Below are 21,253 nucleotides of genomic sequence, written 5' to 3' on the forward strand. Positions count from 1 at the left end.
AACATGTGAATGATGTGAGAGTTTTTGGGAAGAAATGTCTTGGAGAGACTTTTGTATTTCTTCTGAAATCTCAGCAGAATGTAAAATAAACAATGACAGAATTTTCAATTTGTGTATTTCTAGAGCAGAACATAGGCAAGATGTTTTGGGATGGACAAGTATTTTATACTGTATTTGCCAGATTCCACAAACTTTAGAGATGGTTATCCTTTTACTCAACATTACCTAATGGCGAAAATGGAAGTTACTGACATTTTTAAAGTTTAATTTTTAATATATTAGTACGTGCACTTTATTATCATATGACCTGAATTCAGCTTGTATCATTTAGGTTTCAGTGGTGATTATAAACTAATAACATGGAGAGATTCAATGTATATATGGTATTGGTTACAAAATTCCTCTTTGATCAAAAACCCCAAAATATTTGAAGATTAACAGAACTTTGTATAGGAAATTGTTTTTTTTTCTTAATTTAATACTGCTACAATAAATTCTAGAGCTGTAGGACAGATACAATTTCTGCCTTTGTCTTTTGTAAAGAAGACCCTGTGATGCTACATTTGGAATACTTTCAAATATCCTTTTCTATTACCCTTTGTATTCATTCATCAAGTATATATAAGTAAACATTATTTGAGTAAACAGAGGTCAAAATTCTGAATATATGTATGTTTCTAAGTTTGATTTAAAAAAATCATGGAAGTCGTACTAGTTATTCAGGCATGATATCATATCAACGAAGGAGATTGAGATCTGAGTATCATTTTATTCATAGAACCTGGACACAGATGTCACAGAGACTCTTATATGAACTCTTAAATGAGAAAAGAATGTTGCTCTGGCTAATTGACCAAACTACAAATCATCCACCAACCACCCAATCAACCCACCAAACACCAAATAACACACAAACTGACCAGTCGACCAACCCATCTTTTCTGAGTGATTTCAGATCATTAGTGATCATCACAAATTTGCCTCTGATGAGACCCAAAGTTCTAAATCTCGTTCCATTCCTGTGACTGACAAGTATATCTCACCTTCCCTACTCCCTCCCGCTTTCACTCACTCTTTCCCAGGGCATTCTGATCCTGGCTCAGGGCTTTCTGCTAGCCTCCTTTGGCTAAACTGGCAGCAGTATGGCACTATGCCTTTCCAAAATTGTAATCCAGTGGGAGTCATTGCCACGTTGGAGACAATGGAGGTAAAGGAGGAAGAGAAGCACAGGAGGAGGAGTGCAGCTGCCCCATGTCCTCCCCTCACCCACTACTTCTCGGGACACTGGGGATAAGTCATATAAGGCCCAGAGCACGCTGTGGAGAAGATAACCAACAAATGCTGGCCACCAGCAGCGTCTGTTTCCCCTTCCTTCTTCTTGTCATTTGTGAAAATTTATTCCTGCCTAGCCCCTGCCCCAAATGGAGTCATGGTCTGTATCAACCCTGGCTGGGCATGAAATGGCAATCCAGAATAGTATGGAGTCGAACTTGAGATCCATTTGCCTTCAAATTCCCCATCACTTATACAGGGACAAGATAACAGATATTTTCCAGGCATTAGCCTCTCTGATGCCAAGGTCAGAGTCCAGGTCCTTGGACATCCATATGGCCAGCGAGATTTAAGAGGGATTACAAGTCAGTTCAGACAACTCACAATAAAGGGACATGTGAGGGCTCTGAACCGAAATGCTCCCTCCACAGTGTGCCATTATCAAATACTCCCTCCTTCCTTATATTCCTTCCTTACTTCCAGCTTATGCTTCTTCCCTTTCTTCCTCAATTTCTTTCTTCCTTTCTTCCTCACTCTCATTTTAATTTCCTCCTTCCTGGACACTATCCTTCCTCCTATATTACTCTCCTTCTACCTTTCCTTTTCTCCTTCCCTCTTTCCTCTCTCACTTCCTCCCACCCGTCCTTCTTTCTTCTTTCTGTCCTTCCTCATTTTATTCCCTTCTTCCTCCTGTCTACCCTTCTGATTCCCTACTTTCCTCACTTTTTTCTTGTCTTTTTCCTTCCTCTCTTCTTTCTTTCTCTCCTTCCTCTCTTTCTTCTCTCTCCCTTCCATCCCTCCTTCCAATTTCTGTCTTCACTTCTTCCTTCTTTTCTCCCTTCCCTCCTTCCTTCACTTCTTGCTTTCTTCCCTCTTCCTTCCTCCCACACTCTCTCCTCCGCCCTTATTTTCTCTTTCCCCTTTATTCAGCCTCTCTTCCTTCCTTCCTTCTCTGTCCCTTTGCTCCCTCCTCCATGCTAGCTGGTCTCTCCTTCCTTTTATCTTCCGTCTTTCTGTTCCCCTCCCCTTCCCTCCTTCCTTCTAGACTTGCTTCCTTTTCCTTTCCCTTCCTCTGTGCTTTCTTCTCACCCTCCTGGATCGCCTCCCTCCTTCTATCCCTCTCCATATTCCTCCCTCCTTCCCTGCTCTACAACTTTCTTCCTTCATCTTCCCTCCCCGATTTGGTCCTGATTTATTCTCTCCCTTCATGTCCTTTCTTCTTCTTGACTGGGTTTTTCATCCCCTCTTCCTGAGGCTCCATTCCACTAGGCAAAGGAGAGACAACCCAGCCAGGCCTGGCACATGCCATTGAAGGGAACCTCCAAGAATAAACCTGTGCAGCCACCATCAGTTTTCTCTATGCACTCAGCTTCCCCAAGGTAGGAATCTGGATGGTCCAGAAGACCACACTAAAGCTACCAGCACAACTATGTTTATTGCAGCATTATTTACCATAGCTAAGAGATGGAACCAACCCAGATGCCCCTCAGTAGATGAATGGATCAACAAAATGTGGTATTTATACACAATGGAATTCTATGCCTCCATCAGAAAGAATGGCATTGCCCCATTTGTTAGGAAATGGAAAGACTTGGAAAAAACTTATATTAAGTGAAGTAAACCAAGCCCAAAGAAATATAGGTCCCATGATTTCCCTTATTTTCAATATCTAGTACATGTATGAGTCAAACAGAAAAGGTCAGATAAGGTGATGTTAGGAAAATGAACCCTAAGATATGTATTTTAAATGTTTTTTTTCTTTCATGCGTTTGTTTCTAACGCAATTATAAGATTATTTCTTTGTTGCTTTGTATGTCCCTCCCCCACAGTATAACCCCTGCTTTCACTGTATTTGATGTCGGTATAATTTGTGGAGGGGAAGGGGAAAAATAAGTCGTTTAAATAAGGATACAGGTGGACCTGTTGCAACAATGAGAAATTCAAGTTGTCATGTCGAAAACGAACTTTACAACATTGGTTGGGGGGTGGATTGGGTGGCGGGAGAGGGAGGATGCGAAGGGATAGGAAGGGTAAACAAAGGAGGAGGCTACAATGCTTGATAAGAAATGTACTCACTATCTTTCCCATGTAATTGTAACCCCTCTGTAAGTATTTTCACCAAAAAACCTTAGGAAACAGTTCTTTTTTTTTTTTTTGTCGGTCGTGTGGCTTGAACTCTGGGCCTGGGCGTTGTCCCTCAGCTCTTCAGCTCAAGGCGAGCACTCTACCACTTGAGCTACAGCGCCACTTCCAGTTTTCTGGTGGTTTATTGGAGATAGGAGTCTCACGGTCTTTCTTGCCCGGGCTGGCTTTGAACCGCGATCCTCAGATCTCAGCCTCCTGAGTAGCTAGGATTACAGGTGTGAGCCATCAGCTAGGAAACAGTTCTAAACAAGCAAACAACAATCATTTTCAGGATTTCCAATAGAGAGAGCAGGAGGACAGAGAAAAGAAGAGGAAAAAAAGAGGAGAAGGAGAAGGAGCAGGAGGAGGAGAAAGTGAAAGAAAAAGAGGAAGAAGGTGCAAAAGAAGCAAACAAGGAGATTCTTCCGCTTCACAAAAGGCTTGTCACTAGAATACTTGTTCTTTCTTGAGAAAGAACAAACAAGTAAGCTACAACAACGGAACAAATCCTGTCGAGTATTTTCATCCTGTGGCGCTGTTGCATGTTCCCACAGCTGGGCAAGCCAGCCTCTGAACAAGGGGAAGAGGATTGTGGGGTTTGTGAGGATTACGTGGAAGAGTTCTGCAGTAATTTCAAGCCCCCAAACCAAACCCAGAGGATAAAGGAGTTTTCATGGTAGTGAATACTTAATGCAAAGCAGGGCCTGGTTCTAGAAATTTTCTCAGCTCTGTTTGTGTGCATATGTGTGCACCTGTGTGCCTGTGTGGTTTTTACTATGTCCCTGCCTCTCTTTCTTTTGTGTGCAAACCTACCTCTGTGCTCTGTCCACCTACTTGTACCCTAACTGGCTGGTAACCCACATAATCCCACTCCTGTTTTTGCATAAGAAGCATATCATAGTAGACAACTTTGCCCCACACACATTACACACTACCTGTCTTCCAGTCCAGCCCCTCCATTTTCAGATAAAAGAAATTATTAAAATATAAAGGGCAAATAAACAAACCAATAAAATGTGAGAGACACAAAGCCAGATGAAATTTCTCCCTTGGAAAAAAGTGAAGTTGTGATTCAAAAATCAAAACTAAAAATAATTATTCTTCTCCCACTGTGGAACAATCACAAAAAACAGCGATGTCTAGAATGGATGCACACTAGCCTTGAGCACAGATAACCTAGAGCAACATTGTTCAGTTTCCAAATTCAAGGCCCAGGACCTGTATTCAAAGCAGAGTCCCCTAGTTCAAGGCCTAGGCTGTGAGTTCAATCCCTGGTCCCACAGTCAGTGTCCAGGCCAATTCAATCGTAGATCCAAAGTTAAAATGTCAAACATAAATTCAATGGCCAGGTTGGGAGTTTAATACCCACACCTGACCTCAAAACCTGGCTATAAATTAAATGCCTTGGAACAGACCTCATGACCTAAGAGCTAGTTCTAGGATCAGGCCGTGTATTCTATTCCCAGCCCCCAAAATCAAATGCTTGCCCTGAGTTCAAAGCCCAGGTTGTGAGTTCAAGTCTCAGGCCCAGAGTACCCAACCCAGGATATGAGTTCAAAATAGAGCTCGAGAAATCAAATCCTAAATTTTGGGTTAAAGGCCCAAGACAATAATTCTAATCCCAGCCCCAATTTCAAGTCCGGGGGCATGAGTTGAAGTTCAGGTCTTCATGCATGGGTGGCACACTGAGGGGAAGGAGAAATGAAACAGGAAATGTTGTGAGGATTTATGCTAGGAAATAGATGGTAAATACAAGTGGGAATAAAAACGAAGTATGAAAAGGTAGGAAGTAAGGGAGGATGGAAGTGAGGAAGAAAGAAGGAAGGAAGGAAGGAAGGAAGAAGGAAGGAAGGAAGGAAAGGAGGGAGGGAAGGAGGAAGGAAGGGATGGAGGGAGGGAGGAAGGAAAGGGGTAGGAAGGAGAAAAGTAAAGAAGGAGGCAAGGAAAAAGAAAGGGAGGAAGGTAAGAAGGGAAAGGGAAGATTAAAAATTAGGAAGAAAAGAAGGGAGAAAGTAGAAAGATGGGGAAGAAGAGGAGGAGCAAGAAGAGGAATGAATGGGGGGGGAGGAGGAAAAGAAGGTGAAGTTAAGGAAAAGGATGGGAAGAAGAGGAGAAGAAACATGAGGAGGAGAGGGATCTTTTCCAGGATTTCTGTAAGTATTGTTGAATCAATCCCAAGAAGTCTATTCATGGTCAAAGGTTGCTTCAACTGTTGTAGCCAATATTTGATATAATTCAAGAGGGAAATTATGGCTCTCTAAATATGCACATCACTGGAAACAACCTGCTTTAAAACAACCATGTCTGGTGATCATCTTTTGAATTTCCATATATAACCTCTACAACTACACTGTTCCAATTTTTTTCACAAGGCAGATATTCAGAAAATATTTTTGAAGAAGCAGGTCAATTACTAACAGGAATTTTTTCTGTGTATTATTTATTCATGTGCAAATCTCTCTGAAAATAAATTATATTTTCAGAAACAAAGTAAGCATAACACTGATTTATATGAACAATGAAAGACTGTGAAAAAGAAGTATTATTGATTGAACTCATGTGTAAATGTGTTAAAACTGATGTGAGCTTTTATAGCTTGTACTTTTTGCAATCAGTACTTTCAAAATGCTCAGCTAATAGTTTTAAGCATTTAACCAAATTGTGCACAGAAAATTGTAATTTTTTTGACTTAAGTGAGAAAAAACTTACAGAAACATTTTTCTAAAATTCTCACAAATATTTTTGAAAAACCACACGTGACTCTGAAAAAAAAAGGATTCAGGTGGACCTGTTGCAACAATGAGAAGTACAAAATGTCATGTCAAAACCAGCTTTACAATGTAGGTGTGTGTGTGGGGGAAGGGGAGTATAATTGGGTGGGGGGAGGGGGAAGGCTGGGAAGGGAGGTGAAGGGTAAACAAAGGAGGAGGCTGCAATGCTTGGTAAGAAGTGTATGCATTATCCTGCCCATATAATTGTAGCCCCTCTGTACAGTATGTTCTCAAATAAAATAAATTAATATTAAACAACAAAAAAAGGTACAAAACCATCTGTGACTCCCTTTCTGCATAGTTCATGCATTTTCTGTTGGAAGATTTCATTAATATTCAATAAGTAATTTCCATGTCTTCTTTTTGTTTTTATTATTATGGTAGTTGAAATCTCAAAGTATTGGCCTGATGACTATCATCTGAAAACAAGCATAAGTAAGTGTATTTAAAACTCCTAATATAGATTGTTGATTTGAATTTGTGCCAGTAATTACATTGTCGAATTCAGTAACTCATAATCCAATCAATCAGTCAAAAAATGTTTGTGTCCCTTTAGTCAACTGGTCTTGAAAAAAATGTTCAGACCTCCAATTTCATCATTCCCAAAGGACAGGAGACAAATGATATCAAAATACATGAAAATAGGTCGAAATGTATGAATTTACATTTTTCAACCAAATTATATGATGGTTATAATTGAGAAGGTAATCATTTTATTTTACTAATGTTAGAAGTTCTATGGAATGTACTTCTCCAGATAACTTTTATCCGTTTATAGTGTGACTTGTGCAGTAAGTTTGAAAATCCTGTTTGTGTTACTTGTGTTCAGACTTATTTCGATTGTTCCTTCAAACAGATTAACACAAAACATTTATTAGCTATATTTAGCATATGTCTATGGTAATTCTATCAGATAAGCAGAAAAGCTCAAAAGCTATATAGCTTTGTATAGATAAATAGATTTATAAAGATGTAGATAATATATTACTATATAAAGTGATGCCACAGGAAATGAAAGCCGAGGCAAAAACAGGAGTGTTTTCTTTGTGTTTTTCTTGATTTTAATATGCTATATTGTTTGTTGTTTCTAGATTTTTTTCTTCCTATGCTATATTCCTGTTGTCACTGTGTTTGATCTTGGTTCCATTTTGTACATCAATTTGTCTACTTTGGAGAGGGGCAGGAGACCTGCCCAATGGTATATTGATACTCACAAGACACTTTGTGGGAAATGAACATTGCAGCTTTGGTTTGGAGGAGGAGTGATGAAGTTCAGGAAGAAAGGAAAATAGGAAAAAAAGGAGGGGTTAACAATACTCGACAAGAAATGTTCTCAATCCTGATTTAAATGTAATTTCTCCATACAGCATCTTTTGCAGAAAATAAATTTTGAAAAAATGAGGCTAAAAGTAAGAATAGAAAACAAGAACAACCTGATTATGGAACCCACATGCCCTATTATTCTGTTTGTGGTGAAGGTAGATTTATCGCATGTGACTTTGCAGTCATTGTGAATTTTTTACTCTTTTTAAGCTCTCAAAGAAAAATAGCATTGCCTTAAGGATACTAAAAATATGAGCAGGATGTAAAGTAGTTATAGACAATATAATGTTTAACATTAAACTGCATTACTTCCTAAATACTAAGTTGAATAAACTGGTTTAAAGTATCATCATCATCTTTCTATTCTCAACAATGGAATTTAATTTACTTATGCATAAAAGCAATTAAACTGAAGTATATGTAATATTACTTTCACAATTATTGATATTCAGAGTGACTTAGTCCCCAGAAAATATCTTCTCGAATACAATTTGATTTGAAATAAGAAAACAAATGTCATGAAATAAGAAGCTTTCTTTGTGGTTTCTAAATCAAACTGCCCTAAGGCAAAATAAAAACAAAAACAAAAAATAATAACAACAACTCTCTTTTATTATGCTGCTATGTTCATCCAAAAGAAGTTACAGGTTATTAACTCTAATATAAACAGTAATTATTTCAAGTTACAAGAGAATGACAGGAAGTAACAGAGAATCAGAGTTAAAATTAGGATTCGTATGTGGCTAAACTTCTCAATTATTTTGCTTTGTGTTCCATATTTTTGGGTGATGTGGGAGAATCGAGGTGTAACTTGCACACAGTTGCAACAGGCTGTGGAATATTTTCTAAAATTTATGAATTTCACTACATAATATAATTATATGTATTGCAAGGTCAATAGAATCTTTGACAAATCACATTCTATAGTAATCTGCATGTGTTCTCCCTTTTTGTAGCTTCTTTTTCAGTACGAGTAACTACTGCAATCTAAAGCCTATATGCTACTTTCACCAATCTACACAGTGATCACCTGTGATAGAATGATTCGCTCAAAAGTCGGGCAGTAGTGTATTCATGTCTAAAAATTGTGTTGAATTCCTTATTCCATTATCAGTGTGCATCCCTATATGTGGGGCATACCTATCCATATGAAATTTCTGTGAAATATCAAATTTGTAATGATTTATTTGGTAGTAAAAAGCAATACATAAATGGAAGAATACTATTCACTGTTAATAAAATAATATTTATATATTTTCTGTGCAAAAGGCCTTAATATGTATTCTCTTATCTGGAAATAATTGACAAGAATATTCATAGATTTTGTTATAGATACTAGAGTTGCAAAGACCAACCTTCACTATTCAGTGTAAAATTCTTTTCTTCTCTTGTATATACAAAAAGAAGCTAATTACAAAATTAGAATTCAAAAACTTATTAATAGATATTGTCATTATCATCTGTTTCAAAGTGAGTTGAATATGTGATACATAACATGAGTCTTTCCATCTATGATTTATTTTCTTTGTTATTTTTACTTTATTTTCATAGTGAACTGGAGCAGGTGAATAGTTACAGAAGTAGTGAGTACAAACCTTATTGAAATTTTTACCCATTCCTCATTTTTCTCTTTCTCTTTCCCATTACCCTTTAACACCCAATGTTGTAAGGATCATATCCAAAATGACAAACATTTGTTGTCATTTGTCTTATAATTTTATTTTCGAACTAATTGCATAAATTCTATGGTTCAGGTCTAACTTTTTAACTTTATGTCATGATGGACACACAAGCTTCCTCAAAGTTTTATAAAACTTTGTCAGGTATTATACACATTCACCAATCATGTCAGGATGTGATAAAGAAATCTACTAGAAGTTTACTATCTTTGGAAATCTTTTTTCCATGATTTTATGTACCTCTGTATTGATTTGTACTCATTATTTGTACTCATGCATCAGTGTGAAACAATGTGTATACTTTGATGAAATAAGATGATTTAATTCAAGAATTATAACAACAAACGATAGATTTTAAACGACACTTTTTAAAAAATTGTTGTCAACTTATCAATAACAGCCCTGAAGGAATAACAATTTCAATCTTCAAACTCTACTACAAGGCCATAGTCATCAAAACAGCTTGGTAGTGACACAAGACCAGACCAATGGAATAGGACGGAAGACTCAGAAATGAACCCACAGGGCTATAGCCACATATATTTGATAAGGGAGCAAAACAAACAGAATGGAAGAATTACAGCCTTTTCAGTAAATGGAGCTGGAAAAATTGGCAAACAACTTGTAAAAAACTAAAACTAGATCCGTATATATCTCGTACACCAGAATCAATTCCAAATGGATCAAAGACTTCGAAATAAAAGCATACTTGAGGAAAACATTACAGGATGGAATAGTTGAAACTCTAGGCCTTCTAGCTCAGTACAAATTTTTCTCAGTATAGGACCAGAAGAACAACAAATCAAATAAATGTTGGACAAATGGGATTGCATGAAACTGCAAAGCTTCTGCAAGGTGAAGGACATAGCTAGCAAGATCAACAGAAATCCCACAGACTGGGAGAAGTTCTTCACTAGCCACACAATGGACAAGGATCTAATATCTAAAATATATTTAAAAACTCAAAAATTAATTCCCCCAACATCAAATCCTCAGACAGCCAAGTGCCCAATTAACAAATGGGCTAAAGACTGAAAGAGAGACTTCTCTGAAGAGGAAATAAGAATGGCCAATAGACACACGAAGACATGTCCAACCTCATTAGGAATACAAGAAATGAAAATCAAGATAATACTAAGAGTCCAATTCACCCTCTGCTAGAATGGCTATAATCAAGAACTCTAATAACAAAAGTTGCTGGAGGGGAGGTGTCCAGAAGGTCACCCTACTGCATTGTTGGGGGGAGTGTAAACTTGTTTAAACACTGTAGAAATCAGTATGGAGATTCCCTAAATGACTCCTCATAGAGCTCCCTTATGACCCAGCATTCCTACTTTTGGGCATTTACCCAAAGGATCACTAATAAAGTCATATAAATGCCACCAGTACAACCACGTTTATTGCAGCATAATTTAACATAGCTAAGATAGGGAACCAAACCAAATACCCATCAGTAGATGAATGGATCAAGAAAATGTGATATAAATATAAAATATATATATATATATATATACATATTTGTATATATATGTGTGTGTGTAAATACACACATATATATGTATATATAGATGTGTATATATGTATATATGTGTATAAATACACAACACACACATCTGTCTATCTATCTATCTATCTATCTATCTATCTATCTATCTATCTATCTATCTATCTATCTATCTATATTCTATGCAGCCGTTAGAAAAAAATGACACTGCCTTTTTTGTCTGGAAATGGAAAGACTTGGAAAAAAATCATATTAAGTGAAGTAAACCAGGCCCAAAGAAATGGATCCGATGGTTTCCTTTGTTTGCTGTGGCTAGTACATTTTTAAGGAAAAGCAGAGTAGGTCAAAGACTATGTAAATATGACTATATGAAATATTGTTAAACAAAATGTTCCCTGAGACAGGGACACAAGAAGTTTTTGATTTTTTTCTTGTTTGCTTGTGTTTTTACTGTCCTTACAATAAACTATGTGATTTTTTTTATTTCTATTATATCTTCTTCTCCCATGGTAACTGTTGTTTTCAACAGATTTAATGCTGCTGCTCTGCACCTTGTGTATTTATTTCTGTAATTTGGGGACTGGGAAGGATATTGTAGCATGCTTAAATGAGGATGCAGACTGATCCGTTGTGATAATGAGATATACAGGACATTATACTGAAAATGAGTTTAACAATATTGGAGTGCAAGGCCGGAGAAGTTGGGGAGTTTGGGAGGGAAGTGATGCTATGTAGAAAATAAAGGAGGAGGTAATAATGCTCGCTATGAAATGTAATTATTACCTTAATCATGTAATTGTAACCACCCTGTACAACATTTTTAAATAAAAAGCTAAAAAATGTTTTATGTTTCCTATTCATTAAATGAGAACAATTTGTGAACAGGCATGCTTCTCATTTCAAGGGAGCCAGAAAAGGGTTTTGTTTTTATATTTTCCTTACAAGTCACATCATTGTTCATAGATATTTTAATGTAAGGGTAAGAAATGTTCAATAACATTACCACAATACATGTATGCTTTTCAATATGACCAAAATCATCCTAGTGTTGCACTAGATCATGTTTTATCAGTGAATAATTTCGTTTAATTAATATTCTCTTTGTAATTACCAAATAAGTTATTTCAAAATATGGTAGCATAGAAATTTCATATGAATATAGATGCTCCACAAACAAGGTTGCACACGCACAATTCAAAAAGATATTTCTACAAAATATTTAGACATAAATACACTACAGTACAGTATTCTGAAAAAATCATTCTTTACCCAGTGAGTTAATTAATTGAAGTAGTATGAAAGCTTTAGTTTGTAGTAGTTACTGGTATTGACGAAGGAGCTACAAAGAGAGAAAACACTTGCTAAATATTTATATGTGTGATGTGTTGAAATCTCTATTGAACCTAGGAATACATAAAATTATACTATGTGTTGAGATGGTGAAATTCATACATTTTAGAAAATATTCCACAAATTTTTGCAACTGATGGCAAGTTACATCTCCCTCTCCCACACCAAGCAAAATAATGGTACACAAAGCAAAGTTGCTGAGAAGTTCACTTAGCCAAGAAGTGATCCCACTTTCAACAATCTATATCCCTAAGTTACTCTCTCTCTTTTTCTTGTCACTTGAATTATTTACCACTTATATTAAAGTTGATAAATTATTCCTTAACATGGCTGGATTTTAAACCATAGTGTGATCTTTGGAAATTTTTGTAGTTCTTTTCTTTTTTTAATCCTTATTACCTTAGCAATATTACATTTTGAAACCACAATGTGGTTACATGACGTTTGTCATCTCATTCTAATTTCAAATCAATATATATGACAATAATTTCTTAGTAGATAAAGTCATTCTCAATATCCATACATATGTGGTAAACATTATATTTGATTTCAGTTTAATGGCTTTTCACTTTTTTGCTTAATTCAATCGAATTTCACCCTTGAGACCAGAAAAAAAATTCATAATTCTTTAACAACGTGTTTTCGAATTGGCATTTAGGAAGTAATAGAGTCAAAAATCAAAGAGTATATTGTATATATCGATTCTTACATTCTACTCATTTTTTCAATATCCTTCATGAAACCTTATTTTTTGAGAACTTCAAAACACAAATATATCACAATGCAAACATTGTAACTTGTGCTACACTTACCTCTACCACATACATATTAATAGGACATTTGGATACCATGATCTGTTCTGTGGGGTTCTCTTTTGTTTTTAGACTCTTCTTAAAAGTGTTCTTCTTGTAAATGTACTATGTAGAGGAGTTACAGTTAAAACATTAATATAATGTGTAAAATGCTTGACAAACATTGTTATGCCTTCCTTTTCATTCCTCTTGCTATTCTTTCCCTCCTGCATGTCAACCACTCTTCTGCCACCATAAGTTTTAAAGTTCATGTCCAATATAGTGCCTCATATCACTGAATGGGTCATCCTGTGTTCTTTCAGGATTTTGTTATAACCCTTCCACACAATGTAAAGAAAATTTATATACAAGATGGCAGATATCAAAATCAAATACAGTGACAACAGGGATCTAAAATAGGAGGAGGAAAATGAAATAGAAACAAAAAACTCACATAGTACAGGAAAAGCAAGATCAAAGATAACCATCTTGTGTCAATATCTTTGGGTTAATTTCGCTTGTCAGCGTATGTTATACTTATATATTTGTACATGTATTTACATGTTTATGTATTGGTATACATATATGTTTATATATATATGAGTGTGTGTATATATATGTATATATGTATGTATGTAGAGCTTTGGCGCTTTGCTGATCATCTGGCAGGTTATATTAAATACATACTAATTCTCTGGATGGTATAGAAGCCACACTCCAAATAATCTGAACAAAAGGGACACAGACAGGATTTTGACACTTCCTACACCAGTTCACTAAGAAGAGTGAAAACCTGCCTCGAGAAATGCATTCACTATATGCTGCTCAGGCATAATTACTCACATAAAATTATTACCTGCCCCATTACAACCATCATGTAAGTTGGATGAACATTGCAAGACCATTAATTTTACATAATTTTATGGATTTTGATATCCATTGTTTCCTTTAAAACTGAAGACCTGAACGTTTGTTCAAATCTGTGTGGTTCAAAAGTAATTGACTAACTGAACACAAGAGTGTTTGATTCAATGTAATATTAGATAATGAATTTGAAAATGTAATAACTGGCAAAAATTCAAAATTAGGTATTTAAATTGACAGCTCAAATTGTCCTTTCAAATATCATTTGTTATGCTTAATTTCAGAAGAAAGTCAAAATGGCTAATGCTTTGAGATTTCCACTACCCTAGTAATAAAATTATGAAGAGATTGAAATTGCTTAAAGCCAATATACAAAATACATGAAATATTCAGAAGAAAGTGATGGTAAGTGATGGTAAGCAAAAACATTTAACATCAGTTGGCTTGAGATCAATGAGAACTTGTGTTTTCAAAAATGGTGCTTCAGAAGAAATGTAGAATAATAATGTTGATGACTTTTTCTCTTACTTGAGTCAAAGTTAAATTACAATCTTCTGTTATATACTTAAGATAAATGCTAAGATCACTACCTCTTGTACATTTTGAAAGAACCATTGTGGCATAAGCAAATGTTATCCAAGGTTTTACCAATTTTAGAAATCAATTTTATAAATGAGCACACTCATTAAGTTCTTCTTGTATTGCACATAAAGTCTTTCGTTGCTCCTATAAACTGGTTTTATACAGATTTTTCTTTCTAAAATTATAATTCTTTTTTATTGTGAAAATATTGTACAGAGGGATTATGATTACATAGGCAAGATAATGAATGCATTTCTTATCAGGCATTGTAGTCTCTTTGTTTCCTCTTCCCATCCCATCCTCAGCTCCACCCAACGCTCCTCCCCCTGTCCCCAACCAAAGTTTTAAAGTTCGTTTTCCACATAACGACCTGTAGTTCTCATTTTTGCAATGGGTCCAACTGTATCCCTATTTAAACGATTTGCTTTTTCCCTTCCCCTCCACAAACTATATCAACATCAAATACAGTGAAAGCAGGAGTCATACCATGGAGGAGGAACATGCAAATCAACAAAGAAAGAATCTTATAAATATGTTAGAAACAATCGCATGAAAGAAAAAAAAAACATTTGAATACATATCTTAGGGTTCATTTCCCTAACTTCAACTTATCTCACCTTTTCTGCTTGACTCAGACACATACTACTTATTCCAAATAAGGGAAACTATGGGCCCTTTGTTTCTTTGGGCCTGGTTTACTTCACTTAATATAGTGTTTTCCAAGTCTTTCCATTTCCTAAAAAATGGGGCAATGTCATTCTTTCTGATGGAGGCATAGAATTCCATTGTGTATATATACCATATTTGCTTCATCCATTCATCTACTGAGGGGCATCGGGTTTGCTTCCATATCTTAGCTATGGTAAACAAGGCTTCAATAAACATACCATGCTGGTAGCTTTAGTGTGGTCTTGTTGGTGAACATTTGGGCAAATGCCCAAAAGTGGGATTGCTGGGTCATAGGGGAGCTCTATGTGGAGTCTTTTGAGAAAACTCCATCGTACTTTCCAAAGTGGTTGAAAAGTTTACACTTCCACCAACAATGCAGTAAGGTTCCTTTCTGTCCACATTCCCTCCAGCATCTGTTGTTATTACAGTTCTTTATTATAGCCATTCTAACTTGTGTGAGTTGATATCTCAATGTTGTTTTGATTTGCATTTCATTTATGGCTAGAGAAGTTGAGCATTTCTTCATGTGTCCCTTGGCCATCTCTCATTCCTCTTCAGAGAAGTTTCTCTTTAAGTCTTTAGCCCACTTATTTATTGGGTAATCATTTCTTTGAAGATTTGTTGTTGGGGGATTTCATTTTCTGTGTTCCAGATATATTTTAGATATGAGACCCTTGTCCATTGTATGGCTAGTGAAGATCTACTCCCAATCCTTTGGCTTTCTATTTATATTGCTAGGTATTTCCCATCAAAGAAAAGCCCAGGATCAGATGGTTTTACAGTGGAATTCTACAAGGCCTTCAAAGCAGAGCTCACACCAACACTCCTCCAAATCGTCAAGGAAATTGAAAGAGAAAGTTCACTACAGAACTCATTCTATGAAGCCATCATAACACTTATCCCAAAACCAGGCAGGGACTCATCAAAGAAAGAGAACTATAGACCCATTGATGCAAACCTTCTCAACAAAATTTTGGGCAATCGACTTTAAAAATTCATCCAAAAATCATACACCACGATCAAACAGTATTCATTTCAGTCATGCAAACTTGTATAATATACACAAATCAATTAAAATTACAATTCAATTTTGGACAATATTACACATGAATAAATAATACACTAAAATGTTCCTGTTACTAATTGGACTTCTACTTTAGGCATAGTTTTTGGATATATGCCTTGTGAATGAAAGCTGGATAATTGACAGGATATAGGTAATATATTTGTGTTCAGATATCGGTTTGATTTATGATTTCAGATGATGCATACCATATATGGTAATTCATTTACTTATTTATTTTTATTTAGTTATTTATTTTCAGATGTGGTACTTTTGAATACAGGTGTCTCAGGTGATGTGCATATTAGGACAACATTATTTTTCCTATTGAATAATATAAAATAATGGGTCCAGCCTTTGCAGAAACTTTTAAAAATGAGTACAATATTTGTGACTGATTCAATCCTAATACTTAAGGAAATCCTACAAAGAGAGTATATAGGTAAACCAAAGCATTTTCTATTCATTTTGGATTCTCAAGGGACTATAGATGTCTCAAGGAATCAGAGTAAAGAGAAACATTTCACATGGCATATTACAATGGAACGATATGGTACTATAAAGAGTTTGAGTATTTCTGTCCTCCAGTGATGAAAATAACCTAAGAAACAGATTTCTAATATATTTCTATATTTTTCCATAAGTCTTCATAGAAAGAAATGGAATCCTGTTTGTGGTGAGTAGAGCAATTATCAATGACAACATATTCAGACTCTGTGGTAGACTTTTGTCCAGACATAAAAAATAATACAAGGAATGGAAAGCCAGTGTACTCAAGAAATAGATACACTTCTTGATTTTAGAGGGTCCAAATATTCCTTATTGCCATTCAGTTCATGGATGTTTATCTCTGAAAATTATGATTTGTGAGTATCCACTTTAGGACAGTGATTCAGATAGTTGTCTGTCTTCCTAATTCTAGTATTGCCACAAAGGAAAATTTATTAAATCATTTGACCTAGTACTCAGGCTGTGTGCACCTTTTGACTGAATGTTCTTCACACAAATTCCAAATGTTCATGAGTACATCAATGTCACTGGCTAGAACATAACTTCAGTGATTGTTTCCTGTTTCTTAATGAGTCACAGTGTCATATCAATTCATATTTTCCTAGCACATACAATGAATATTACTTTTTTCTAATTGTTGCTATCAGTATGCATCTACTACGAATAAAACCAGTGCAATATTACTCCAAGTGTACAATATGCTGAATTCTTTCAAAAGGTGTTTCTAAATTTTCTGTATTACTTGTTTGGAAAATAGTGTTAGGAGAAGTTTCTTGTATATAGCCTACTATAATACAATTGAAGACAGGTAAAACAGTGTTGGCATAATAGGAGGAATGAGAATGGGATTCAGATTGCAGGTTTGTGAATAACAGGGGAAAATTCTATCTACTGATCAAATTGGATGAAATTTAGAATATTTGAATTGAATTGTAGTTCATCACATCATAAGAAGGAGGATCTGGGCATTGTGATGGACTTTGCTTCAATTAACTACAACATATGTTCGAATGAATTTCCTAAGATCCTGATTCTTTACTTCTATTTGTCATATCATACACCCAAATCGAAAGTTACAAAATCTGATCATTGCTTCTGAGAAGCTTTCTGATGGGAATCATTTATATACACTTGAGAGAGAGTTCCTGCTCTGCTTTGCTGTGTCTGATTAATTTCATGAGATATCAAGCACTGCCACACTATACCTTATTTATCAGTACCTAAGTGTCCATGTTATTTGAATTGCTCAGACGTGTTGCCACATTCTCCATTTAAAGAATAAAAAGGCTTCTATTATTTCTCTCCCAAATTGCTCTTGTTAAAATCGTTCCAAAGCATGTTTTTCTGTTCTACGCAAAAACAAAATTGAAATGGTTCAGTTCCTGACGACACTTAGAAGAGTAATTCCAAACAGACAGATTTGTAAACCCACAATATTCTGTCATTATTGTAATAACAATTCTTTTCTTACTGTTTTTGTTTATCCATATACACTAGATATTTATTGATGGAATTGGCCACTGACATCCACATTTAATTCTCCATAGTCCTAAAGTTTCCTCAGTATAAACCCAAAAAGCTTTGGTAGGAAATTTTCAAATAAAATTGCTTTGTAGTTATGAAAAATTGATATCTAATGTACATATTACTAGACCAGTCATTTATATTAGGCAACACCTTCTATTTGACGGTACACATTTTACTCCCACTTTTGAAAAACTGAATGATTATATGGTATTTTTATTTATATCTAACTGAATTTCATATTTTCTACATAAATCTGTCAACAGTCTACACTTAATATTATGCAACCATTATTTATGTTCCAGGATATTTTTAAGCAGTTTATATAATTGTTGATTAAATGTAACATCAATGCAAAAGCCTGTATGTATATACAGAAACCATACATTCACTGATATGTCTCTATATTTTCTACATTTATTTTTACTATATAATGTAAAAATAAATGTAGAATTAATGTAACATTTATGTTTGTGTAATAAACACAATGCTTCGGGGAACATCTCTTTTCTGTTCGTTTTATTTAATTATTGTTAGTACTTGCTTTGAGAAATCTTAACCCATTTTATTCTTAATTTGAATCAATATGAATTTAAGTTGTGAATTAAGATGATGTAAACAAAAGTAAATCATATATAAAAGGAAGGCAAAGGAACATCTGTGTGAGAAATTGAATAACTTGTAAAATGCTCTTTTTTTGAAAAAACCCTGTAATAGACATATAAATATTGACAATTCTGAAATATATAAACACTCATTCTAAGACAAAATTCATCTTAAGTAAAATGCTGTCAATTTCATGACCGGAAATGGGCATGAATATCTTATATAGAAACATCGTACAAACGTAACCTGAATCAATTTGGAGGAGAAAATTTGCACTAGATTTATATTTGCACTAGAATTATATTTGCATCATTGTTCAAAAGGCACCTTCCATGAGCACGAGGATTTTTGAAAAACACATATATTAAGCCTGTTTCTTTTTCAAAGAAACAGTTCCTAACTTTCCCTAGATATCAATAGAAAATAAACTAAACAAGTGAAGACAATAACAATACTTAAAGCTTGAGTTATTGAAGCTCCATGGACCATAGAAAGATTGCTGATTAATATAGGCATAACAAGGTACAAAGAAGAAGTAATGGATGTCTCGATGAAAAGTGGGAAAAAAGTAGAACACCTAGGAGTGAACTAGAAATGTGAGGAGTCTCTATGATGAAAACATTAAGACATGAAATTAAAGACCAAGTAAGAAAGTGGAAAAACCTCCCATGCTCACGGATTGAGAAATTTATCATTGTGAAAATGTCTATTTACAACTTAAATGTGATAACTATCAATATCCCTACCTCATTATTCAACGAAATAGAAGTCTTCAAAATTTCACATAGAACAATGAAAGACTCTGAATAGCACAAATAATCCTTAGTAGAAAGAGCGTTACTGGAAGAAGTCCAATACCAAACTTCAAACTCTACTACAAAGCCATTTTAATCAAAACAGCTTGGTTCTGACACAAAAACAGATGTGAGGAACAATGGATAGAACTGAAGACAGAAAAATGAACCCACCGAACTTCAATAAGGGATCTAAAAAATAGAATGGAAGAAACTCTTCAGTAAATAGTACTGGAAAACTGGTTTAAAAAGTGTAGAAAACATAAGCTAAATCTTTATATATCACCCTGTACCAGAATCAACTCCAAATTGATTAAAGACCTGGAAGTGAAAGAAGACACCCTGCCTACTTTACAGGAAGGAATAGGAGATATTTTAAGGCTCTTTGGACAGGCCAAAATTTTCTCAATAAAGACACAGAAACACAACCAATCAATGAAAGATTGGAGAAATGAGATTGTATGAAACTGCAGAGCTTCTGCATGGCAAAGAACATAGCAAGCAAGATCAGTAGAAAGCCCATGGAGTGGGAGATCTTCACTAGACACAAAATGAACAATGGTCTCAAATCTATAATATATTTAGAACTCAAATTATTAAATTCCCCAAAACAAATCATCAAGAAAACAACTGCCCCTTTCATAAGTGGGCTAAGGGGTAAAGAGAGACTCCTCTGAAAAGGAAGGAAAAATGGGCGATATACAAATAAAGAAATGGTCACGTTCCCTAGCCATAAATGAATTGCAACCACGTGATGTCAGTGAATTTGATTCCGGTGTCCTGAAACTTGTACAAATATTTTCCAAATTTGAGGAGGTGAAGGGAAATAAAAAATGCTGAAATAAATATACAGGATGAATCATTGTAAAACCTAGATCTAAAAGAACTATGTGGAAAATGAAATGAACAACCTTGGGGGATCCACTGGGGCCATGGGGAGTTAAGGGATGGAAGGGGAAAAAATAAAGGAAACAATCATAGATACATAATAGATTTTACCTTGCTTACATAACTCTAAACCTTCTGTACAGTATCTTTTCAATAAACATAATATATTTAAAATAAACAATAAACAAAACAACCTTATCCCAGTTAGAATGGCTAAAATAAACAAATCTAGTATCTAGTATCAACACATGCTTGAGGGGATGTGGGCAAAAGGGAAAACTAATGCATTGAAGGTTGTAGTGTAAACTTGTTCAACAAGTTTGGAAAGCAGTATGGAGGTTCCTCAAAAATTATAGAGTTCCCTTATGACCCAGCAATCCCACTTTTAAGCATTTACCCAATAATCACAAAAAAAGCCATAGTAAAACTACCAGCACACCTGTTTATAACGTCACTATTCACCATAGCTAAGATATGGAACAAACCTAGATACAGCACAGTAGATAAACTGACATAGATGGATAGATAGATAGATAGAAAGAAAGATAAATAGATAGATAGATAGATAGATAGATAGATAGATAGATAGATAGATAGATAGATAGATAGATAGACAGACACATAAGTATGTATATAAACATATGAATTGGAACTATGCCTCCATTAGAAGGAATGTCTCAATCCCATTTCTTAGGAAATGGAAAGACTAGGAAAAAATTATACTAAGTGATGTATGTCAGACCTAAAGAGTCATAGGTCCAACCATTTCACTTATCTACACCAACTAGTATATGACTAGGACAAGTACAAGAAGTCAAAGCTATGTATCTATGACCATATAAACTGAAGCTAAGAGAAATGAATCCAAGATATGAACTCAAGAGATTTTATTTTTATTTTTCTTGCTGTTGTACTTAATGTACTTATAATATACTATAT

Source organism: Dipodomys merriami, unplaced genomic scaffold (genome assembly GCF_024711535.1).
Source record: "Dipodomys merriami isolate MVZ:Mamm:240054 unplaced genomic scaffold, mDipMer1.0.p SCAF_18, whole genome shotgun sequence".
NCBI lineage: Eukaryota > Metazoa > Chordata > Mammalia > Rodentia > Heteromyidae > Dipodomys > Dipodomys merriami.